This window comes from Hylobates moloch, unplaced genomic scaffold, assembly GCF_009828535.3.
Source record: "Hylobates moloch isolate HMO894 unplaced genomic scaffold, HMol_V3 SCAFFOLD_16, whole genome shotgun sequence".
Taxonomy (NCBI): domain Eukaryota; kingdom Metazoa; phylum Chordata; class Mammalia; order Primates; family Hylobatidae; genus Hylobates; species Hylobates moloch.
Window position 1 is genome coordinate 69,042,808 of NW_026652291.1, and position 25,826 is coordinate 69,068,633.

Below are 25,826 nucleotides of genomic sequence, written 5' to 3' on the forward strand. Positions count from 1 at the left end.
CCATGCCATCTTACTTAGCTAATGGATTGTCAGCGTGACAGTGTTTGTAACTGGCTGCTATTAGGCGGGCATGTCCTGCTATCTAAATGACAGCAATGGCTAGTGTCTGCCACCATCTTATGTTGAATTACTTGTTAATAAAGTCAAAATTTCTTTTTCTCAGTGATAATACATACAAGAATAACATTTCCAATTACCAAGACTTTAGTTTCTTATGGTTTTAATAAATCAAAACTTTGATTTCACATAATGAAAACAACACGATTGACTAATGTACTACTTTGTAGGGGCTAATAAGAAATGAACAGGGACAGATTGAATAATGTAAGTGATATATTTGTACCAGGCAAAAGCCAAATGCTTTCAGACACGTTGTACCAATAAAAGTGTAATGGTAACTTAAATATTCTAAAATGAAAACAGGATGGAAAAATAATAAAATTCAACTTATGATTAACTTTGAAATGATGTAAATGAGTGACTTTTGGTATCTACTAATCACTTTGTGAAATTCTGCCCTCTCAAGCCTCATTCATATGGCAGACGTGGTGCCGAGCTTGTTTGAAAAACCACAAGCTGTGTGATGCCTGTGTCAGAATTGTTTCACTAAAGAAACCTGTCTGCCCTGTTTTGAGAGTGAGAGGGAATTTTTGAGGACACAGACTATCTCCATTAATCTTTTTCTCTTTTGCTAAAAATTGTTGCAATATTTGCCAAATAGAGTTCCACACAGATATAAATAAAAACACAGTGAGAAGACTTGTTTCTTCTTTATCTTCAGTGGTCTAACTGCAAATTCAAGACTGAAACTTTAAAAATAGCTTTAAAATAGTCTTAATAATTAAAACTAACTTCAGGTAGTCTTTTCTATTCCAAATTTCAGCAAAATCTGATTGGATATATATTTAGTGGTGATTTAAATTATACTGTTATACTAACTCCATGCTGCATTAAATGATACAGCTTTAGGCTGGGCATGGTGGCTCACACCTGTAATCCCAGCACTTTGGGAAGCCAAGGCAGGTGGATCACTTGAGGCCAGGGGTTTGAGACCAGTGTGGCCAATATGGTGAAACCCCGTCTCTATTAAAAATACAAAAATCAGCTGGGTGTGGAGGTGCATGCCTGTAATCCTGGCTACCCGGGAGGGTGAGGCATGAGAATTGCTGGAGGCTGGGAGGCAGAGGTTGCGGTGAGCCTGGGCGACACAGCAAGACTCTGTCTCAAAAAAAAAAAAAAGATATGGCTAATATGTTGGCAAACTCAAACTGCATTATCTTCTGCAATACATTAATAAATTAATGCTGTTACTTTGAATTTTATTGATTTGTACTTTCATGTCCAATTTCTAAATCTGCTTTTGTTTTACAGCTGTGTAACAGCTATAGGAGAAAGGAGTTTATGCTGTTTTGTGTTTATATTTATTTAAAGAACAACAGAAGGAATTTAAGTAACAATGGAGATCTTGGGAGAATTTTGTGCTTTAAAAGAGGACATACATAAATCACCTGTGAGAAATTCTGTTTTAGCTCTTTTAACATTAAATTGTTCAGTAACGCCATAACTCTAAAATTAAGTTATCTTATTTCTGTACACATCTGAGCATTTAAAACAACTTACTTTATTTTTATTTTTTTTTAAGTGGCAGGGTTCTCACTCTGTCACCCAGGCTGGAGTGTAGCAGTTTGATCATAGTTCACTGCAGCGTTGAATTCCTGGGCTAAAGCTATCCTCAGCCTCACAAATAGCTAGGACTATAGGAGCATGCCACTGGGCCGAGTGTGTGTGTGTGTGTGTGTGTGTCTGTGTGTGTGTGTGTGTGTGTGTATGTATATATATATATATACGTATACGTATATATATATATATATATATACACCCAGTATACAGAGTCCCACACAGATATAAATAAAACACAATGAGAAGCCTTGTTTCTTCTTTATCTCCAATGGTCTAACTATAAATTCAAGACTGAAAGCAGCCTAACTCTGAAGGCGCATGTAGCTTGTAGGGACATCAAGTTCGTGACCCTGTAACTCTGATTGTCCTTCTAACTATAGATTCTTCTAACCATGTATCCTTTAATAAACTGATTAGTTGTAAGGTTTTTAAGAGAGAACATGAAAGAATTTTGATATACTTCTTCAATCATAAAATTGAACATCAATTTACTGCTTTCTAGCTTTGAAGTCACAAAGCAGAAATAGCTTATTGGAAAGACAGGGCGTTAGAAGAAATATATCAAAGCACATTTTATTTGTAATTGGGCAATTTGACTCAACAGGAATGTCGTTTTTGCCTAATTTTTTTGAGGGGGAAAGAACATAGTGTTTCTATTACTTTTCAAAAGCTGTGAAAGAAAATAATTATAACCCCAAACACAGAAAAAGATAGGTTTAGCAATAATTCCTGTGGGCTTAACTTTCCGTTCCTTTTTCTGTTCTTGGCTCAGCAATACCAGAAACTCGTATATGATTTCACACTATTTTCTTTTGGTACATCAGAAAATTGGATATCAATTAAAATTTTTCTCAATTACTGATTTTTAGTAGGTTTTTACTTCAAAATATTGTTACAAGAAGGGGTAAAACGACCACAGGAAGGAGAAAAAGCAAAACTCCAGTTATTGGTAAATGTGCCATATTCCTCATTCAACGTGCCGTTTTAACGCAACACAAGCAAATATTTGCCCTTTACTTACTTCAATAAATTAAATACTGTAACCAAATAAATACCGGAGGCTTTGATCTTTGGCCCTCATCTCACAACGCTCAGGGATATGACTTGAACAGTACGATTTTTGCTGTAGTTAAAAATCAGAATATTTAACACTAACAGTTATTTCTTGCGAGTAGGTCTGTCCTGTACGTTTGTATCCTAACAGGGTTAGGATGAGAGTGCAGGGAGGTCTAAGGACGTACAAGAATGCTTCTCCAGTTCAACTCTAAGTGAACGATGTAATTCCTCAAATCCACCTCTCAGCCTGTTTTTCAGCGTTCCTGTGTTTGGCTGCCAGGTGAAAGTAGCGGTCGAGGGAAGACACCTGTGAAGGGGCGTGGCTACTCGCCCGGGCTCCTCCGTCCCAGACCCCAGAGGCGCCTGCGCAGAACGGACAGAGGAGCTGCTGTATGAGAGGGGTGTGGCCGCCCTGTCCAAGGTCCTCAGCACCCGACCCGACGGGCCCCTATGCACACCGGCCGGAGATAGTCACGCAGATGCCAGTGGAGTCCACGGCAACTTAGAATGTGGTGCCGACCGTTCCAGAACTGAGTGGTCGAATCGCTGCAAGGACTCTCCCGGAGGGTTGAACTCTGGGTTCACTTCAGCAAAGTCTGTCGGCACAAGGCCCAGTGTCACCGGCGAAATATCGGTGAAAACTTCTATGTTTTGGGGAAGACCCCTCCTCGACCTAGTGACCTAGCGGGCCAACCGCTTCCCCAGCTCTCAGAGAGGCTTCGGAGAGACACCAAGCACTCCAGGCCGGCCCTGTCCTCTGCGCTCCGCTGCTGCCGCACGGACTGCCAGACTCCCGGCATGCTCCGCGAGCTGAAGTCCGCGGCACGAGAACTCAAAGACCCGGGGCCTGGGTCCCACAAGGGGCCTCTTACCCAGGGTGCCCCTGGCGCTCATTTGCATGTCCCACCCAACAGGTAAACCTGAAAGGTCGTCGCGGCCAGGTACGGCCTGGCGGTCAGAGCACCAAACGTACGAGCCTTGTGATGAGTTCCGTTGCATGAAATTCTCCTAAAGGCTCCAAGATGGACAGGAAAGCGCGCGGTTCGGTTACCGTAACTATAAGAGGTGAGAAACTCCCGTGCCTTATAAGGCCTGGGGACAGAGTTAGTGGCGTGCTCGCTTCGGCAGCACATATACTAAAATTGGAACGATACAGAGAAGATTAGCATGGCCCCTGCGCAAAGATGACACGCAAATTCGTGAAGCGTTCCATATTTTGCGCGGTTCAACGAAAGTCGTTGGACAAGATACGGTGGTGTTTGTAAAGGTTGCTCAAGATCTTTCTGGGCGTGCATTTTCTTGCCCGCGAACTTGGCCCGGTGGACACCTACAATGCTGTCTGGGCCTCCCACCGGTCCTGTCGCCGAGTGGGCTCACTTCCTCGACAGCCTCCATCTTCAAGGCGCCTGGTCACGTTACTATTAAGTTACCTAGGTGATCCTCGTATCTGCGTCCAAATACTTGTTTTCATTGATTAAAATATGCTTTCAGGCTGGGCAATGAACATTCCTCCTAATCAAATTTCCCATCACAGAATCTGTCCGATTTATGTAAACCGGCCCTTTCTAAGTACTTCTTAGAGGATACATGAAAACAGAAGACTCGTGAAAACAGATCCAGATGGGCTTGCTACTTGTGGCCAGTTTTCAAATGGGTCCTGGAGCTCTTGAATCTATAGGCAAAGATGAACATTGATTTCCAATAATACCAGCCCTTAGTAACATTCCTTTCCTTTGTGCAGCTCGCAGTCTAAGACAAAGAGGGTGTAAGCACTCAGGTCTAAGATGATGGAGAATGGCGCAAAGTAGGCGCAAGAAATGAGCGCTGTTTCCTTCCTTTAGTAGATATTTATTAGTTTAGGAAAGATTTAGTAAGGATTTATTGAACAATTCATATGCCAGTTGGTCTTCTATTGAACAAAAGCCAAACAAGCTGGGGCTCTGAAGTTTGTGTTGTTTGGTGAGACAAGACCGTAAGTCTATTTCAGAATGAAAAGTTAAGTGAAGAAGGCACAAGGTGACCTTTCTCCATTTCCAAAATGCGTATTAACGATCTATTCGCACACAACATTCCACGGGTGACTCTGCTCCGTTCCCACCTCATATATTTCACAGATTTTTTGTAATGAAAACAATTTTGTCATTGGGCGCCACCCGTTTTTGTTTAGATTCACACTGTTTCCTTAATACTAATTAGCAGATACTGAAATGATCTTGACAGACTGCGCAAAGTATGGAACGCTTCACGAACCCGGGCCTCATCCTTGCGCAGGAGCCAAATGGTAAATTTCTCTAATGTGGTTCCAATTTCAGTATATATGTTGCCGAACCAACTTAAGCTCCAGGCCTTATAAGGCATGGGAGTCTTTCACCTGTTACACGTACGGTGATCGAACCTCGCGCTTTCCTGTCCATCTTGGAACCTTTAGGAGAATTTCATGCGACGGAACTCATCACAAGGCTCGTATGTTTGGTGCTCTGACCGCCAGGCCGTACCTGGCCGCGACTGACTTTTCAGGTTTACCTGTTGGGTGGGACATGCAAATGAGAGCCCGGGGCACCTTGGGTAAGGGGCCCCGCGTGGTACCCAGGCCCGGGGCTTTGAGTTCTCGTGCCGCGGAGCTCAGCCCGCGGAGCATGCCGGGAGCTGCCGATGCTGCGGCCGCCTCTGAGCGCGCGGCGGGGTCCGGCGCCCGGGCTAGCTGGAGACACCCTGATAACGAGGCTGCTGCGGCACCGAGAGAGCCGGCCCGGGGTCGGCGCGACACCTTTAGAACAGGTCGTTTCACCATTGACTTCCTCTGATGAGTAATTTTTTTTTTTTAAAGTAATTAACCTACCATTGTCACACCTAGAAAAGTTAATTCCTTCATGGCACCTAATATTCAGTCTACTTTCAAATTTCCTTATTTCAGAAATTCCTTATTACGGTCGAATTGTCGTAGAGATCCAAACAAGTTCCCAAGTTGTATTCGGTTGCTACGACCCTGGGTCTCTATTGTCCTCTAATTGCCCTCGCCTCGTTTTTCTTCATGTCATTCATATACTGAGGGATATTTGCCCTGTGGAATGTCGCAGATCTTGGGATTTGGCCCATTACTTACTGATGGTGTGGTTTAACTTGTTTCTCTAGCCTCCATGTTTCCTGAAAATTTATAGTTAGGGGTAATGGACTTATTAGATTCTGGTTCAGTTGTGTTGTGTTTTGTTTTGAAGCCTGCACGGCGTCAAACACAGTGGTGGGGTGTGTGCTTACTGCACCTCAGCAAGAGTCGTGTATCCGCTGACTGTCCCGGTGTGAATGATGCCTACCCCTGACCTGTGGGTGCAGGTGGGGTCAGCCGTCTGACCCCTCACACTATAAAGTCTCCCAGAAATCTTTCCTTTAATGATTTTAGTATACACCCATGAACAATCCAAGTAGAAGGTCTGGTCTGGTGGTTTGCTTGCTTTTTGTTTTGTTTTGAGGACACGTTGTAATTGTACATATTTATGGGGTGCAATTCGATGTTTCGATACGTATTTATGTTGTATAACGATCCAATCAAGGTAGTGTATCCACCGCCTCATGCATTTATCCTTTCTCTGTGGTGAGAACATTCAGTAGCCTCTCTTCTAGTTATTTTGTGGTGTACAAAATTTTATTGTTAACCATTTTCACCCTACCGTGCAATAGAGCATCAGAATTTTTTCCCTCTTATTTAATTGTGCCTTTGTACCCATTAACCAATGTTTATAAACAAACATTGTGAGTTTGTGAGTTATAAGTTTACTTGTGAGTTACAAGGATGTAACCCCTGGCTTATGGTGGCCAAGTTCTGTATCCCATGGAAGAGAATTGAGAGAATAATAAGATCAGGGAAAGAAATTAAGAAAGAATGTTGATGTCATTTGAGTCTCTGGATCATTTGATCCCATGACCAGGTGCTTTCCATAGTTGTTTGGTTACTTGTTCTAACAAATTACTTTTATTAGGCTAGATTAAAGTTGTTTTTGCCAAATGCAAATATGAGATCTTAAACATTTTTGAGTTTAGCATGTCTTCACACTGCACACTTCCAACATTAAAACATTATTGGCTTCTGCTAAACTCAAAAATAAGATCCGTATTAGCATTTTGAGAAAAACAACTCTAGTGTTAGTACCCGTGGTTAAGCATATGTGAATTTCCAATCACGTTTTTTTTTTTTAGGAGGAAATACTGTTCTTTATCACATCCTTATAGGAAAGTTATGAGGTAGGTGGCTATTTAATTAAATAATATTTTGTATGATTTGACTCATTTGAGAACGATGAGTCTTTTTTTTTTTTTTTTTTTTTTTTTTTTGAGACGGAGTCTCACTCTGGCAACCAGGCTGGAGTGCAGTGGTGCGATCTCGGCTCACTTCAACCTGTGCCTCCCAGGTTCAAGTGATTCTCCTGCCTCAGCTTCCCAAGTAGCTGGGACTACAGGTGTGCTCCACCACGCCCCGGCTATATATTTTTAGTAGAGACGGGGTTTCGCCGTGTTGGCCAGGCTGGTCTCAAACTCCTGATCTCAGGTGATCCACCTGCCTCAGCTTCCCAAAGTGCTGGGATTACAGGCATGAGCCACCACGCTCCCCCCGCCACCCTCACCATGAGTATTACTTAATAGGAATTATTAACAAATTGGCTTTAAGAAATTTATTTAAAGGATTTTTTCAGTGAGACAAATGTTTTATTTTTATATTCTGGAACATTTGAACTCATCAATAAACATAATTTTAACTATTTACATTAACTGAAATAAAACAACTGCCTTTCCTTTGTGACATGTAAAACTATGGTGCATTTCTCAATCAATGATATTTTAGATCCAAAGAGATGTATCTTATTTTTTGGAAGAGGAAACTGAGGCTGATAGAAGTGTAGTGACCTCCCTGGGTAAGATTGGCCACTGGTCCTACCATCTTCTGATGCCGAATTCATTGCTGTTTTCACTGCACCACTTGTAGTATTACTAGGTCATACTATTTGCAGTAAACTACAAAGAAAAAGATAAAGACCTCAAGCTTGCCATTTTACAATTATATATCTGAGTTCTGCTCATTTGACTGCAAAACAAGACTGCACACACTAAGTAGAAAGCTGACCTTGTTCTTTTTCTTTTTACTCACAGAAAGGGTACATTTGGTGATGTGACACAATTGAAAGTCAAAAACCACAGGGCATTTCCTCTTCAGGAATTTTGCTCTAATTAAAAAGAAGAAGAAACTCATCCTAAATCCTCACATCCTCTTTAGCAAGGAACAGATGAGTCATTTAGAACCACAGCGTCAATGACCAGCGTCACCTGGTGTGAAATTGGTGCACTCCAGGTGGGGAACAAAGGTTATCAACCCGCGCTGCAGGTCGCAATCACAAGAGCTTTTAAAAATACGAGTGACTTAGTCCTCCCTTGGAGATTCTGACTTTGTTATTTTTGTTGTTTTTAGACAGGGTCTTCACTATGTTGCTTAGGCTGGTCTGGAACTCCTGGGTTCAAATGATCCTCCTGCCTCAGCCTCTCAAGTAGCTGGGTTTACAGGTGCACACCACTGTGCCTGGAAAGAGATTCTGATTTAATTGTCCTGAGTGCAGCCGGGGTGTCTGTGAGATATCTTTTTGCATTCTCTCTCTGCCTCTGTCTTTCTCTCCACGCCTCCTGTGAGCTCTCAGCCTTTATAAGATCTTCTTTGGGCTTGTCAGCACCCTTCTTTCTTTCCTCTCTTCTCCTTTCTTTTCCATCAGACGCACTACATCAGGTGAAGCTTTTTTCGAGTTCCCCACCAGGCCCCTTTCTTTGCTACTGGCTTCCTTTTATGGCCATACTCCCTTCCCTCATAATGCACCCACTGGCTCCCCAAGACTCCTCCTAAATGTCCCACTTACAATTGCAAGGATATTTAAAGACTCACCAGTCTGGGTTTTATTTCTTCAGGGCTCTGCTAATTAACTCCACAAACTAAAATATACTAGAACAGTATTTCTCAAGCTTTCTTAGTGATAGATTCCCAGACCCAACTTCTTACAGTTTCCAGAGGATTGACTTATGCCAATGTATTCAGAGGATCACTGGCATATCACCCATATGACCTATCTGTGTTTTAATGGCTACTTTTAATGAAATGAGAAAGTCACTCTGGTAAAGCTGATGTGAGATATTTTGGTGCTTGGAGCCCTTTCACGGCAACCAGTTCCCTGATGTGTAGAAGATAGGTTTGTAGGACAAAACCTCATGTTCTGTTTTATGGTAGGGAAAAAACCATGTCAGAGAGGAACTTCTTAATTTCTTGTAATTACTACAAATTTAACTCTATATACACTCATCCACTTTTCTGAAATGTTATTTCAGAAAAATGTTATTTACAAATAGATGTTATTTGTATGGAAAAAACACTTGTGCCCAGGTAGAAAACTGGATTGTCTGGAAAATACAAAATCTGATTCCCATTCTATGGAAGCTATTTTACAACTCTGTAGATTGTAGATAACTGATGGCGGTTAATAATTTCTGTTTATAGCTGTGCAAATTCTCACCTGACTGGAAGTTCAGTTGACTTCTCTTCACCACTGGGAAGAACCCGGTTTTGCTTCCATTTGCACATTCAACTTCCTTTATTCCACATAATTTTTTTATTTCTCTTTTGAACTAGTTGTAACATCTCCTGTGTTTCTGCATTGATTCATGATACACAAAATCTTTAACATGTGTTCATTTTTTATCTGTATGAGAGGCATGATTTTATCCACTTTAAAAAAAAATTGTGTTTTTAAAAGTTTGGAGGTCTTCCAATGAGTTGTCTATTGGATTCATCAAACAAAACCAGATATACGTTTCACCAGACTAGCTTGTGGGCTGCTTAAAGCCCAAACACATTTTTTTCTTGGCTGCCAAGTGACAATGGAACTTTGGTGACTCTGTTTTTCTAATTTTAATATTTTTCTCTATTAAGTTTGTGGTTTGTCTTTGTTTTGCTTCCAGCCAGTGTGTCTGCTGTACTGGGTGGAAACAATGATTGGGAATTTGGTGCCATGGTCTAATCATTTGGTAAGCTCTGTGAATGGATTAATATTTATAGAGATCTAGTCTCTGTTGGGTCAGAGACTATAGAGAAACTAGTTTATTAGTCTTGTTTATACACCTTTTGTCCATTTTGGGCTCAAATCATTTAAGAATATTGTGCCCATCAAGAAGGGGAACAGCCCTTTGATATCTGAATTGGTAATTTTTTTTGTGCTTCTGTGTTTATTCTTGACCCATGAGTGAAATTTTAGAATTAAAGCTATAAACTCTATATCTGCATATTTGTAATTCAGAAAAGTCTTTATCTAATTATATGAATGTGTAATGCTTTCTTAAATCCAGAGGGTGTTAACAACTTAGATTATGAAATCTCCTACATTAAAGGAGTCCGGTTCTGACTGATTTAAGACAAAGGTCCCCAACCCCCAGGCAATGGACTGGTACCCGTATGTGACCTGTTTGGAACCCGGCTGCACAGCAGGAGGTGAGCAGAGGGCATTTGAGCATTGCAACCTGAGCTCTGCCTCCTGGCAGATCAGCAGCAGCATTAGATTCTCATAGGCGTACAAACCCTATTGTGAACTGCACTTGTGAGGGATCTAGGTTGCACCTTCTTTATGGGAATCTAATGCCTGATGATCTGAGGTGTAACAGTTTCATCCCCAAACCATCTACCCCGCCAACCCCAGGGAAAATTTGTCTTCCAGGAAACCAGTCCCTGGTGACAAAAAAGTTGGAGACTGCTGGTTTAAGAGATGAATAAATGCTTACATAAGCATAGTATGCCAATAATTCCCAGAAAATAAATGGAATTTCTAAAAATTTCAATGTGCTAGATTTAAAAAGTATTCCAAAAGCGACCAGCTTAGGAACATTTTAAGAATTCAAATTCACATAATTTAGGCAAATCTTTGGCAAACTAGACTGTTGTATTAATTTGGTTTAGTAAAAACAGCTGTGTCTTCTTTGACTTATCAGTGTTATATATAATACAAGTGTAGATTTTTATTGTGCCTGGGTATGTTTTTCTAAGTGTATGCAGGTTTACTGATCAAATAAGCTTGCATTACTTCTACTTAATGCTTGCTTATGAAAAATGTAAATTTGTGTTTGACCAGGTTGCTACTTGTTTTGGTGAACTTTTCGTTAGTCATAGGTCTGTAGCATGTCAGATTGAAGAGAAGTTTCCGAGATCTAGGTAAATTAAAGTCTTGGATTGGTTTTAAATTGGGCTACTTAATGGAAAAATCAGTGCATATCTAGATACTTTCTAAGTAACAATTAAAATATTAGTTATTAAGCATAATTATAGCCTTACTTCTGCTTTTTATTTTTATATGCTATAGACAGGCTATCTCTTTGGGACATATTAAGGAATGTGTTTATTTTTGCCACTTTGAGAAGTTGTATTAGGGATATTAGCCACTGTAGAAAGTTGTGTTATGCATATTGACCACCTCTGCTAATCTGATAAAATGCTGGGTTGTGACAGTTTACAATTATCCAGTCCCCCACTTTTCTCTGCAAAATAGAAGTTACTTTGGTTAAAAGTGATAGTTACATGGTTGACTACACTTAGAAACAGCTATTTCAAAGAAATATAACTCTGTGTGTGCTTCTGTTTTTTTCAAGGAAAAGAGTAGTTTTGTCCTAAAGTAGCAGCATGAAATTTTTCATATTACCTTATTTTCTTTTAATTTTTGTAGTATTTGCAGTGTGGTCTCTTTCATTGCTGATGTTGGTATTTTGTATTTTCTCTCATATTTTCTTGATCCATCTGGCCAGAAATTTATCAGTTTTATTACATTTTTTGAAAAAACAGTTTTTGGGTTTTTTGGAAACCCAAAATAGAATTGTTCATTTTCTGTTGATTTCTGCTCTTTATTATTTCCTCCCTTTTGTTTACTCTTGGTTTAATTGCCTCTTCTTTCTCTGGTTTCTTATGGTAGAAGTTTAGATTGTTAATTTTAGACCTTTTTTCTTTCCTAATACAAACATTTAAAGCCATACATTTCTTTCTAGGCACTACTTTAGCTGAATCCTACAAATTTTATTGTACTGTGTTTATATTTTTAAATATTTTTCTTTGTCACATGGGTTATTTAGCCAACTTAGTTGATAATGTTCAAATCATGCATATCCTTACTGATTTTCTGTATATCTTTCATCCGTTATTCAGAGAGGACTGTTTAAATTTCCAGCTGTAATTCCAGAGTTCTCAATCTGACCTTTCAGTTCTGACATTTTTTTCTTCATGTATTTTGAAATTCTCCTGTTACATACATATTTAGGATTGCTGTGTCTTCTTGATGAATTGATTCTGTTATCATTATGAAATGATCCTCAACATTCACAACTACTAAGATTATTCAAATGGATTTTCAATGATTTATAAAAAAAGATTTAAAGCAGAAACACAACTTGTATTTTGCCAAGTCACATTCCCTTTATCCTGCTTTACTTTTTTCGTGGCAGCTCTTTCCATCACACACGTATTTATTTCTTTGCTTGCTTTCTGTCTTCCCCAACTAGAATAACATTTCCAAAGAGCAAGACTTCATCTGTTCTATTTATTGCCGTATTCCAACTGTCTACAATGCCTGCCACAAAGTCTGACCTCAATACTTTCCGAATGAATTAATGTATAATAAAGTCGCACAACTGTAACAACATCTTTCCATGACTCTACCTCACTTACTTCATGGTAAGACAGGCTCTGCTCACATGGGGGCGATTTCAGAAATAAGTTCTACACCGTGGTGTCTTCTCATGCTGCTCTTCAGCGCAATCAGTATCACAAAACAATGTTGTCTTGGGTTCTCAGGGTCTTAGAAAGCTATTAATGAGATTATTCTTTGACATTAACTTTTTTTTTTGTTTTTTGACATGGTGTCTTGCTCTGTCACCCAGGCTGGAGTGCAGTGGTGTGATCTCAGCTAACTGCAAGCTCCGCCTCCCAGGTTCACGCCATTCTCCTGCCTCAGCCTCCTGAGTAGCTGGGACTATAGGCGCCCGCCACCACACCCGGCTAATTTTTTTGTATTTTTAGTAGAGACAGGGTTTCACTGTGTTAGCCGGGGTGGTCTTGATCTCCTGACCTCATGATCTGCCCACCTCGGCCTCCCAAAGTGCTGGGATTACAGGCATGAGCCACCACGCCCAGCCTGTAATTAACTTTTTAATCTTAGCCACTTCTACTCTAGTTAGGTTTAACCTGAATCATTCTAGAACAGTGGGTCTGAGTGACAAACACCCCTGGACTCCTATTATGAGCCTCCACTCACTTCTTCCCCTGGAGGCTGTTCAGGCCCTCATACGTGATCGCCTCTATGGGCCAGCCTCACTGCTTCTAGGAATGGCTCTGTATATTCCTGGGTTGTAAAGGTGGGTAGGAGTTAATTTCTCATGCCAGGACCCAAGGTGCATAAAGCCTTTACATTTCACATCTCTTTATTAATAGACGCTGTGATTTCACTCCCCCCGTCAACTCTGTTCATTCACACAGCTCATGAAGGTTTTTGTTTCCCAGGAAGTCTAAGTTTCAACTACCAAAAAAACTGAGGCTGCCCCTGTTGTCGTATTTGATAGTGTTAACTGCAAGTAAAACATTTATTAATCAAATCTTCCTGTCCAATTATTTTTACAGAGTGAAAAACAATCTCTTTTTAATTAATTGTGTGTTTTGGGTGTCATGGAACAATATTTTGGTCTGATGGTCAGAGTTCAAACCCCAGTCCCAGCCCTTGAACAACCCACATTCTCTTGTGAAATGGGGATAATAACTACTCTGCTTGCCTTTTAGGGTTGACAGAAAGATCTGTGAGAAACGCTTGTGCCTTGTACATTGCAAAGCATAGCAGGTGTGTAAATTGCTGTTGTGGTGAGAAACTTTTCAATTTTAAGATTTGCGGTGATTGGAATTTTTTAAATTTATTTTAATTTTTAATTTTTTTTTTTTTTTTTTGAGACAGAGTCTTGCTCTGTCTCCAGGTTGGAGTGCAGTGGCACAATCTCAGCTCACTGCAACCTCTGCCTACTGGGTTCAAGTGATTCTCCTGCCTCACCCTTCCGAGTAGCTGGGACTACAGGCACATGCCACCACACCCAGCTAATTTTTGTATTTTTAGTAGAGATGGGGTTTTACCATGTTGGCCAGGATGGTCTGAATCTCTTGACTTGGTGATCTGCCCACTTCAGCCTCTCAAAATGCTGGGATGACAGGTGTGAGCCACCATGCCCGGCTGGATTTTTATAATTCATTAATTCAAAAACATTTGGGCATTTGCATCAGAGACCTTCACTACATCCTGAAGAGCACTTGCCTACAGTTCTTAAGCTGAGGAATACAACTCAGTAGTCAGCTGTTATCTTGGAAATTATGACCAGTTAAAAACAACAACATTGGAAAGGAAACGGTGTAACTTTAAGGAAAAGCAAACTTAGGGCCAGTCACCTTCCCCGCCACTCAAAGCTTAGAATATTAGGTATTATCTGTTTAACATGTTTCTTAATTTTTTTAACACAAACGTTTTGTACATTTGGGTCCTGTTTATTAAATACATGATGAAAATGAGAGAGGTAAGATCTGGTGTCTCTTTGAGGAAATTAAGACTTAAATGTTTTACTACTTGTACCTACTATTAGCCAATTGATCTTTGTTATTGTCTAGAGTGAGTATCAGCAGGCTCAAACTGTATTCTTAGTCAGCTGTTAAGGTTCCAGTATAGTCACCTAGTACTTCAGAGGGGGGTGGTGGGGCAAAACCCAACATTCAACTATCCAATGATGCTTCCACTAGAAATGTCCTCATTCTTGTGATAATGTATAATCCTGGTTCATGCTAAGTTTATAAACTTCTTGTTTCCTGTATCCTTCATTGGCTGCTCTATCCATAACCCATAACCCATAACCACTGAGACCCCCAGCCTTAGTGCTTGGATCTTGCTTCTACTTAAATAACCTTGGGTAAGCTTCGCCACTTGGGATTTGGTATACAGAGTGTGCATATGTGCATCTCTGGTTCAATAGGGGATACACTCCAGTGTGCTCAGTATGTCCCTTCTGTAAACTCATATGATCCAGATTCCTGGGTCCCAACACTGGGAACTGTGGTTTAGTAGGTCTGGAGAGGAGCCCTGGAATCTGTATCTGAACAGGCACCCAGGGGATTCTGATGCAGGGCTCTGTGGGCTAGCTACCCTTTGTAAATCACTGTGTTCTCCAATGGTTGGCCTGGTTTTTAATCTTTGCTTTTTTTTTTTCTTTTATCTTACATTCGAGGAGCCTAAAACTAACCTTCCACAAGTCCATACAGGTTTCTTTTCCCTGTTACCTTGCCTAGACCAAAGTTTTGAAAATGTAGTCATCTTCTTCCTCCTCCATTCTGCCTTCCTCCTTTCTTCTTGGGCCTCCTCCTCCTCTCTCATGGAGTTATTCACAAAGTCCAGTTGGTTCCTCCTCTCCAGGCTTCATTCACATTACATCTCATTCTCTTGGAGCTCTAAGCCCCCACCCGTGCTGCCTCATACCTGAACTATCCAAAAATCTTCTAGCATTAAGGCTGGGCATGGTGGCTCATGCCTGTGGATTCTAGCACTTTGGGAGGCCAAGGTGGGCAGATTGCTTGAGCTCAGGAGTTGGAGACCAGCCTGGGCAACGTGGTGAAATCCCATCTTTACTAAAATACAAAAAATTAGCCAGGCCTGATGATGCACACCTGTATAATCTCACCTATTCAGGAGGCTGAGGCATAAGAATTGCTTGAACCCGGGAGGTGGGGGTTGCAGTGAATTGAGAACGTGCCACTGCACTCCAGCCTGGGTGACAGAGTGAGACTGTGTCTCAAAAAAAAAAAGAACCACCACCAAAAACAGAAGTCGTCTAGCTTCTCTCCTCTTCCTGTAATCCCTTTTGTGCGTAATTGTCATTTGTACAAACACCGTTTTCACCATGTCACACATCTATTTAAGAAACAGTAGTGATTCTCTGCCTTCCACATTAGAACTTTCTTTTCTATCGACTGCACTCCTCATTACTCCAAAATATTGCCTACAGTCCATTATTTACACACAATTTCTTTACTCTTGCCTTTGATGATATATTCTCAAAATATATTCATTAGAAATTTCAATGGTCACAGAACTTACTTTGGTAAAGGAGATTTTGCTACATTGACTATTATAAATCCTTTCCCATAAGCAATGGCTAGAGTTGCTTATGGGAAGGGAAATCAATTGGACTGATGCTGATTAGAGGAGGACCTTCCATTCTTCTATTTTGTCACAGAGTTAAACTGCCCTTTGGTGGTTTCCTTAGACTAAATTAGATTTATTTTGCTCAATGAACTTTGACCTTGAGCTTTTTTTTTTTTTTTTTTAAGACAGTCTCTCTCTCTCGTTACCCAGGCGGGAGCGCAATGGCACGATCTCGGCTCACTGCAACCTTCACCTCCCGGGTTCAAGCGATTCTTCCGCCTCAGCCTCCTGAGTAGTGGGATTACAGGCAACCGCCACTACACTCAGCTAATTTTTGTATTTTTAGTAGAGACAGGGTTTCACCATATTGGCCAGGCTGAGGCCTTGAACTTTTTTTTCTTTGCTCTCTCGCCCAGGCTGGAGTGCAGTGGCACCATCTCGGCTCACTGCAAGTTCCGCCTCCCGGGTTCATGCCATTCTCCTGCCTCAGCCTCCCTAGTAGCTGGGACTACAGGCGCCCGCCACCACGCCCAGCCCAGCTTTATATTTTTAGTAGAGACGGCATTTCACCGTGTTAGCCAGGATGGTCTCGATCTCCTGACCTCGTGATCCGCCCGCCTCGGCCTCCGAAAGTGCTGGGATTACAGGCGTGAGCCACTGAGCCCGGCTGGACCTTGAACTTTTTTTTTTTTTTTTTTTTTTTTGAGGTGGAGTCTCGCTCTGTAGCCCAGGCTGGAGTGCAGTGGTGCCATCTCGGATCACTGCAAGCTCCGCCTCCCGGGTTCACGCCATTCTCCTGCCTCAGCCTCCCGAATAGCTGGGACTACAGGTGCCTGCCACCACGCCCTGCTAATTTTTTATATTTTTAGTAGATACGGGGTTTCACCGTGTTAGCCAGGATGGTCTCGATTTCCTGACCTGGTGATCCACTGCCTTGGCCTCCCAAAGTGTTAGGATTACAGGTGTGAGCCACCACGCCCGGTCTGGACCTTGAACCTTTAAAGGGAATGGAATATCTTTTAATACATTGTCTATTGATAAAATTTCCCTAAAGCTGGATGGCCAGAATTTTAGGTCAATATATATATTGTTTTGAACAACTTAAAAAATATTACCTGTTCTGAGCCATTCTTATTTAAACTAAATCTGTAATAAGACAAAGCTTTGACCCATTTTGAATTTTAGAAACAATTATCCAGAAATTCAGGAGAGATACCCGATCACTGTTATAAGAGATGTTTTGTTCTTCTTATTCCAGTCCTTTTATATCCCTGGTAGCTATAGAGAAGCTTGTGTTGGAAACGATTTAAATACTTGGTAAATCAACACATGTTTCTTTTCAGAGCACTTATCATTGAGATTGACTGCTGTTCCCCACCTGGAGAAAGACAATTCTTAACCCTTTTTTTTTTTTTTCAATCATAGCTGCTGTGGTTTGAATGTGTCCCTTCCACTTCCAAAATTCAAATGTTGAAACTTAATGGCTAATGTGATGCTGTTAAGAGGTGAGACATTTAAGAGGTGATTAGGTCATGAGGGCTCTATCCCTTGTGAATGGGATTAGTGCCTTTATAAAAAGGCTTCAAGGAGGGCTTAATGTTGTGCCATGTGAGGACACAACATTCAAGGTGCCATCTTGGAAGCAGAGACCAGACCATACCAGACAACTGCACCTGCTGATGCCTTGATCTTAGACTTTCCAGCCTCCAGAACGGTGACAGAATAAATTTCTCTTCTTTATAGATTACTCAGTCTTAAGTATTTTGTTATAGTAGCACAAATCATACTAAGACAATAGCATAACACCCCTAAGGTATACCCCTCTTCCACAATCAAAGAGATATACTGAATCAGTTGTTCTCAAGGGATCTCTCCCTTTTCTTCTCTCTGGGTAAGGTGGGCAGTATATGTGTTATTTGAACAAGCCCCTCAGGTGGTTCTGAAACCCTCACCTGTTCTCTCACAGCTTTCAAATCTTTTAACTGCTGCTTCTTTAACCAAAATTTATTGGTTTTTCAGTTTCTGAAAGATTTGTGGTAAAATTTGCCTCTTTATTTATAGTTCTGAAAAATTTTTATTGTAACTCTTATTTTTGCTTTATGTAATGAGGTACTTACAAGTTCAAGATTGTTGTATTTTGTGGGTATATCTTTTTAATTTTATTTTTATGTAGTTTTTTAATGCAGTTTACTTATTTATCCATATTAATGCAGTTGTGGTTAACTTTTATATTGTATTAATATTGCTAAGTATGTTTCCTTTTGGTTAATATTTGCTTTGAATATCTTTATCCTTCTGTTTATTTTCCAGTCTTTGGTGTGATTTTCAAAATTATGTTTGTCATAAATAGCATTATTCAGATCTTAAAAATTAAACCAGTCTCATTCCATTTTAAAATATGTAGATTTACTCTGGGGGTTGGCAACTTTTTTCTGTCAGCCAGTAAATATTTTAAGTTCTGTGGGTCATATAGTATCTGTTACAGCTACTCAAAAGCAGCCTCAGGCCACACGAACAAATGGGCATGGGTAGATTTGTTCTGCCAGCTATAGTTTGCCAACCCCTGCCTTAATCTATTTACATTTTTGTGATTGTTGATATATTTGGCTTATTTTGTGTTTTTTGTTTACCATTTATATTACTTAAGGCAGTGTTGGCTGAGGTTACAGATTAATCCGGAGACCTCAGTGGCTCAGCACATTGAAGATTAGATTTTACATGATAAAATAATTATATTTAATGTTTATATATATTTTGTAATACTTACATAGTTTATAAAATAATTGTACTTTATGTATATTATAAAATATAAAACAGTTATATTTTATCTAAAATATAAAACAGTTATATTTTATCTAAAATATAAAACAGTTGTATTTTATCTAAAATATAAAACAGTTGTATTTTATCTAAAATATAAAACAGTTGTATTTTATCTAAAATATAAAACAGTTATATTTTATCATGTGAAATCCAGTCAGTGGCACAGATAGGATACATGGTCTGCCCCTTGCAATCATTCAGGAACCCAGGCTCCTTCCTTCCATCTAGTGGCTCTGTCACTCCCAATATGTGGGTTGCATAATCACCATAGAAAGGGAAAGAGGCAGTGGAGTAGACACACCTGCTTCTTTAACCACATTAGCCTGGAAGTAATTTATGTCACCTCTCACATTTCATAGATGAGAACTAGTCACATGGTCCCACCTAGATGCAAGAGGGACCTAGGAAATAAAGTTACTGTGGTAGCCACTTCCAACGACACTCCCTCATGTGGTAGAGGAACACAGACCTTTGGCAGACATCTGGGCACTTCTGCCACAGTCACCCTTTCTCCTTGCTGCCTTTTTTTTCTTGTCTACCTTCTGTGGGATTTTTTTTTCTCTATCCCCCTTAATTCCCTTTGTTGGCTTGGAATATATATGATGTATTTTTCTTGTTTTATTAGTTGTCCTTACGGTTTTAACACATACTTCGTTTTTGAAATGTCTATAAGGCCTGTGTTTATTCAGTATACCTCTTCTCCTATGGATAAGAAAATAATCTATTGATTCATCCCCTCCCCCTCTACAGATACTCCACATATCTTTCTTCTTGTTGTTGTCTAGAGTTTTATTTTACCTTTAAATAAAACCCCCCAAAACTCCACAAAATAGTTATTTTTATGGTTAAGAATTAAATATACCACTATTATATTTTTGTCAATTTCTCTCCTCATTGTTCTCTGGATTGTTTCTTCCTGAAGTGCATTCTTCAGTTTTTAAATGTTTTTTTTTCAGTGGGAGTCTGTGAGTGGTAAACTCTCTTTGTCTATTATGCCTAAATAGCTACATATAGAATTCAAGGTAGATAATTAATTTCTGTCAGTATGTGAGAACTATACTCCATTTTCTTTTGGCATTGATTGTAGCTGATGAAAAATCCATTGTCAGTCTAATTGTCATTCCTTCATAGGAATTTGTCTTTTCTCTAGTAGTTTTTACAATGTTTTGTAGTTTGACAACACACTGTGGTTGTGGATTTATTTTTATTGATTCACCTTGCTTTACAGAATGCATTTCAAAATGTGGTTTCTTGTGTTTCTTCAGTTCTTGCAAATTATTAGTCACTGATCCTTTGAATACTGCTGCTCTTCCAATTCCAACTCTCTGTTTTTCTGCACTTGATTATATTTTGAAGGGTATCTGTATATTCTCCATGTCTCTTAACTGCCCATTCATAATTTTTTCTCCTTCTCAGTAGTGTACTCTTAGCATAGTTTTTCAATTCCCTAATCTTTTTTTTGAGAGTGTACAGACTAGAGGTGATCTAATTCATTAAGCTTTTCGGTTTCTGTATTTTTCATTTATCATATTTTTCATTTACCTCTTCTAATTTCATTTGTGCATGTTTTCATTTCATCTTTTAAATGAATGTTATTCCTTCCACTATCTCTGTGAAGATCTTGAAAATATATATACCCTTTCTGGATTATTTCTTCCATTGCATTTGCTGTGTTGGCTGACATTTGTTGGTTTTCTTCATTTAGAGAGTGTCCCTCTTTCCCTCTTTCTTCACTCATTCCTTCCTGAATGGTTGTCTCTCCCTTAGTCCCCCTGGAATGTCAGCTCAGAACCAGGTATTTTATGGGTGGTGGGGACTGAATAGGTCACAAGTCCAGTCCCTGCATTTGTGGCAGCTTGCTCAGGATAAGTTACTTTAATTTCAGGACTGTGACAGTTTCCTTCTGTCTCCCTTTGTTTGCAGCTTCACAGGAGGCTTAAACGTCAGGCAGCAGCTGTAGTAGCTCTTATGTCACTGGTGGGATGGATGGGAGACACTGGTCTAGTCCTGATTTCTCATAGTGAACTTGGCTCAGAGTACCCACTGTGTGTGGAATTCCCATGAATCCTGAAGAGCTGAAATCAGTTGGGTCCAAAGAGATTGTTATCTTGCTTTAGAGCATCCCTTTTAAATATCTTTTTACGTTTTATCTGTTCTTTGTGTTTGGAGTAGTGATGGGATGGGTATAGTCCCAGTCCTCTTCTTTTAGAATCCATTAGATCCTGATTTGCGTGCCTTTCCCGATTTGTTTTTAATTGGTGACCATGCCATTCAGCCTGATTTTTCATATATCATTGTCGGATCCCCAAATGTATCCCAGAATAAGCAAGCATGAGTTGTTCCATAATTTTCCTCAGGGACAGATGGTGGTGACTGAGCTGATGATGGGTATGTATTGGGCCTCAGTGGCTGTGTCAAAGTATGGTTAGGACATGGCTGGCTTGAGTGTGAGTCCTGGCAGGGCCACCATGTCCCCTCTACTCTTGCTCCTCCTAACACCCTCTTCTCTTAGCTCACATGGCACAGACTGATGCCCCAGAGGAGTCTGCAGAAGAATGTGAGAAGGCTGCTTTTGGGTTGGGCTGACCCAGACATGAGACCTACTGTCTTTTTCAACACTGCCTTGAACCTAATTTATTTCTAGTTCTGAACTATGGAATGAGGCAGCACTGTGTGGCTGTGTGTTGTGCACTGTTCCCGAGTATAGAAAGCCATGGGGGCTAAAATCCAGTTAGTGTTCCATCCAAGCTTTGCACGCATGGTGCTGTGTCCATCCAGAGTGAGGGTTTTTTTTTGTTTGTTTTGTTTTCTTTTGAGACGGAGTCTTGCTCGTTGCCGAGGCTGGATTGCAGCGGTGCGATCTTGGCTCACTGCAACCTCCGCCTGCCTCAGCCTCTCGAGTAGCTGGGACTACAGGTGCATGCTGCCATGCCTGGCTAAGTTTTCATATTTTGGTAGAGATGGGGTTTCATCGTGTTGCCCAGGCTGGTCTCGAACTCCTGAGCTCAGGCAATCTGCCTGCCTTGGCCTCCCAAAGTGCTAGGATTACAGGTGTGAGCCACCGCGCCTGGCCCAGAATGAGAGCCTTATAATTCACACAAAGATGTCAATTAGACAAGTGTGGCCATCCAAGGACACATCTGCTGCCTCTTTCCAGGTCTCCCTTCACATCAGTTAAAATAGCTTGTAAACCTCTTGTTTGTCACCCTTAGAGACAGAGTGTTGTTGAACCCTGTACTAGGGATACTTTCCCACTGGGGTATGGCGAAGGGATGATTAGGGTCTGGCGCCGGTTGTCAAGCCATCCTACTGACTGCTGGAAGAAGCGTCAGAAGCTGGGCTTCCTTTCTTATTTCAGTGTAGAGCTGGCAGATGAGGTGCCAGCTACCCCTTTTGAATGGGTTAGACTTCAGCCTTTTTTTTTTTTTTTTTTTTGAGACGGAGTCTTGCTCTTGTTGCCCAGGCTGGAGTGCGATGGAGCGATCTTGGCTCACCGCAACCTCCACCTCCTGGGTTCAAGTGATTCTCCTGCCTCAGCCTCCCAAGTAGCTGGGATTTCAGGCATCCACCACCACGCCCAGCTAATTTTTGTATTTTTAGTAGAGATGGGGTTTCTCCATGTTGGTCAGGCTGGTCTCAAACTCCTGACCTCAGGTGATCCACCCGCCTCGGCCTCCCAAAGTGCTGGGATTACAGGCATGAGCCACCACGCCCGGCCAGACTTCAGACATTTTATCCAACTAATGACATCCTCAAACTGCCAAGTGGTCAGATCAGCTTTGACCTTTATTCCCTCTAGGAGTCAGTTTTTTGTGCACAATGCCACTGACACTGGATGTGGATCTAATTCCTGCCTTCATCTCCTCTGACTTGTTAGATAACTTCCTCTGGCCATAAAAGTATTAGACTTTGGCCCCAGGGAAGGAGTTGCTAGAAATCCAGCCCTTGGTAAAAGGAAAGTCATGGAAAATATCACCTTGCAGTCCTGCCTTGATACTAAGTATTAAGTAATATTATAGCCTGATTCCTTGTCAAGGGACCCTTCTCTGCTAGTGACTAAGATAGCATAAAAGCATGTGGTTTCCAGAACCAAATGTACACTTACTTTCATTTTTTTAAAACTGGTCTTTAGCATCCTTGCTACCTTTTTTTTTTTTTTTTTTTTGAGACAGTCTAGCTCTGTTGCCAGGCTGGAGTGCAGTGGCATGATTTCGGCTCACTGCAACCTCTGCCTCCTAAGTTCAAGCAATTCTACTGCCTCAGCCTCCCAAGTAGCTGGGATTACAGGCATGTGCCACCACGCCCAGCTAATTTTTGTATTTTTGGTAGAGATGAGGTTTCACCCTGTTGGCCAGGATGGTCTCAATATCTTGACCTCCTGATCCACCAGCCTCAGCCTCCCAAAGTGCTGGGATTACAGGTGTGAGCCACTGCGCCTGGCCCCTTGCTACCTTTTATAATTGCCAGAACTCACAAGAGAGTTCCTTCAGGGAGGTTTAGGAGATGACATAAGGAAGGAAAGACTCATTTGCAATCAAGAGGAAAAACAGTAATTATGAGGACAGAGGAAGCTAGAGAAAGAAAATCAAGGAAAAGACACTGGGAACAAATTTATTCAATCCAAGGGTTTCAGGTAATGGTTGGTAGATTTGAGTTGGGAGTGTCAGTTTAAGAATATCTTGTACCAGCCACTATCCTTGAAACCAGCTTGTAGGGACAAGGATATGAGACTGAGGGACCACAAGGAATCTACCTCATATAACTGGGGTGGGGGAAGGGTGAGTCAGCCTAGCAAGACTAATGTTTAGAGTTGTGAGGGCTTTTGATGAACTTATCTTTTGGGAAGCATTTTATTTGGCTAAAAAGATTTTACCAGCAGGGTGAGGGATGGGGGAAAGCACTGATGTTTAGAGTAGGACAGTTTTTGAATGGGAAGCTGTTTTCAGCTAGTCACAGAGCAAATGCTATAGTCTATATATGCCTCCCATGATTACCATAAAGAAAATATCAAACAGGGGCTGTCGAATACAGGAGAGCAGTGGTGGATACAATTCCTGGAGAATTAGATGGGCATGGGCCCTGACATTATGGAATTTACCAAATTACCTGTAAAATAGAATCTCAGGTATCTGTTTCCACTTAGACTACAGAAATCAAATGTAGAGATGTGAATGCTATTGGTATTGTGGGGAAGATGGAGAAATTATGCGTAAGAACTAGGGAGCAAAGAGTGTGTTCTTATGACTGCCACATTTAGAGAGCAGAAAGGGGAAGTTTGTAGGTAGATTACAGATTCTGTAATGAGGATGGAATTCGAGTCCCACCAGAAAGTAAAGTTTTCATGAATGTGCCATTTGAGATGTTGAAAACCTAGAGTCTGGGAGAACTTTCCCACGTTGTGTTCATGTTTTATTCTATATCTGTTCGCATTCATTTCTACTTTTCTATCTACAAAAGCCTCAATTCCTTCTTTCCTACCCCTACCATTTTACCACCTACTCACAGTGATCCTTCCCCATCATCATCAAAAGAGCTTCTGCAATCTACCTCTTCTAAGGTAACTTTCCCATCCACTGGAAAAAAAAAAATGAGTTCTTGTAATGCAGGCTTTGTGTGCTTTAAATACGTCATCTTATTTCACAGTCCCCGCAATTCCAAGAATTAGTACTATGAAGGATCTTTCAGGAAATCTCCAAGTGATGTTTAAAATCAGGTGTTTAAAGTCAGGCCCCCCTGGGGGTCCTGACTATATAAAAGTGTTTCCACCTCACAGGAACAGAGGCTACTAGCAAATCATGACCACCATTTTAAACTAGGTTGACAAAGGTCACTGCAGAAAATCCTGGAAGATCCACTCTCACTAATGGAAAATGAATAACTTTTAGGCTTTGCTTAGGCTCTTTTAAATAAACACACCTAAGAGTCAGATTTGAATCAATGGGTGTAAGTAGTAAGTCAGGGAATGTTGGCAACTTTCTAGGTAAGTGGAATGAAGTAATATTCTTTGCTGAGGAGGAGAGGGGTTGAAATTGCTGTATTGTTGAATCCACTGAACATACATTGGAAGACATGGAAGACTGAGCAATTTATTTCTCAGTAGTGGACCTGAGCTGGCTAATTTGTAGTAAACTTTGTTATTCAGACTCTATTTTCTAGCTCAAGACAGATGGAATCTTTGATGTGAAATATTTTGCTGTGCTCAGAGAGCCCATAGCCAAGGTATAGCCAGGTATGGTGAGTTTTCATTTACTAGAAGTCACTCTGATGGAATCGTGTAATCCAAAGCATCAGATTCAGGGAAGGATGGGGGCATTGAGAGATCATAGAGATCCCAGGGGCTATTTTTATTTTTATATTTTATTTTTTTTCCCAGGGGCTATTTTTATATGTCTTTGGAGACAGAGTCTCACTTTGTTGCCCAGGCTGGAGTGCAGTGGTGCGATCTTGGCTCACTACAACCTCTGACTCCCAGGCTCAGGGAATCCTCCCACCTCAGCCTCCCGAGTATCTGGGACTACAGACACATACCACCATGCCTGGCTGATTTTTGTATTTTTTGTAGAGCCAGGGTTTTGCCATGTTGCCCAGGCTGGTCTGAAACTCCTGGGCTTAAGCCATCTGCCTGCCTCAGCCTCCCAAAGTGCTGGGATTACAGTCATGAGCCTCCATGCCCCTCCATGGGCTATTTTTCAGAGTGTTAGAAGATGACTAGTAGCATGTGGGCATAGGGCATGGGAGCGAACCATCTTCTCTAAAAGGCTGATGGGAGAAATTAATTCTTACTGACCAAATTATCAAGTCATAGACTCATAGAGCTTCCGTGATGGATGGAGCTTTAGCAAACAACTCCCTAATTGTGCAGATGAGAAACTGAGGCTCCAAGAGATTTGTCCAAGGCCACTTGGGAATAGACAGAGTAGAATTCCAAACCCTGTCTTCAGAGTCTAACTTTATGCCATACTATGTGAAATTGAATTTATTTTTTCAAGGTTTCTAATTCAGTCCTGCATCTGATATGGCCAAATGAGTCTTGTGCTTTGTTTTCTT

At 40.9% G+C, this 25,826-nt stretch overlaps 1 protein-coding gene and 2 non-coding genes across 5 annotated transcripts in view; 2 read left to right on the top strand and 1 right to left on the bottom strand.

Annotated features, from left to right (window-relative positions):
* The first annotated feature begins 3,848 nt into the window (after positions 1-3,848).
* Positions 3,849-3,955, top strand: LOC116456517 (U6 spliceosomal RNA). Its single transcript, XR_004244728.1, has one exon. It is a non-coding gene; the product is annotated as a U6 spliceosomal RNA (small nuclear RNA).
* Positions 3,956-4,962: 1,007 nt separating this feature from the next.
* Positions 4,963-5,070, bottom strand: LOC116456398 (U6 spliceosomal RNA). Its single transcript, XR_004244632.1, has one exon. It is a non-coding gene; the product is annotated as a U6 spliceosomal RNA (small nuclear RNA).
* A 328-nt stretch (positions 5,071-5,398) lies between these two features.
* AKAP6 (A-kinase anchoring protein 6) overlaps positions 5,399-25,826 on the top strand; it is a 621,223-nt gene continuing 600,795 nt past the window's right edge. For all 3 annotated transcript variants that reach the window (XM_032179906.2, XM_058429369.1, XM_032179908.2), the window contains exon 1: positions 5,399-5,514. The gene's annotated coding sequence lies outside the window, so the exon portion shown is untranslated. The remainder of the gene's footprint in view (positions 5,515-25,826) is intronic.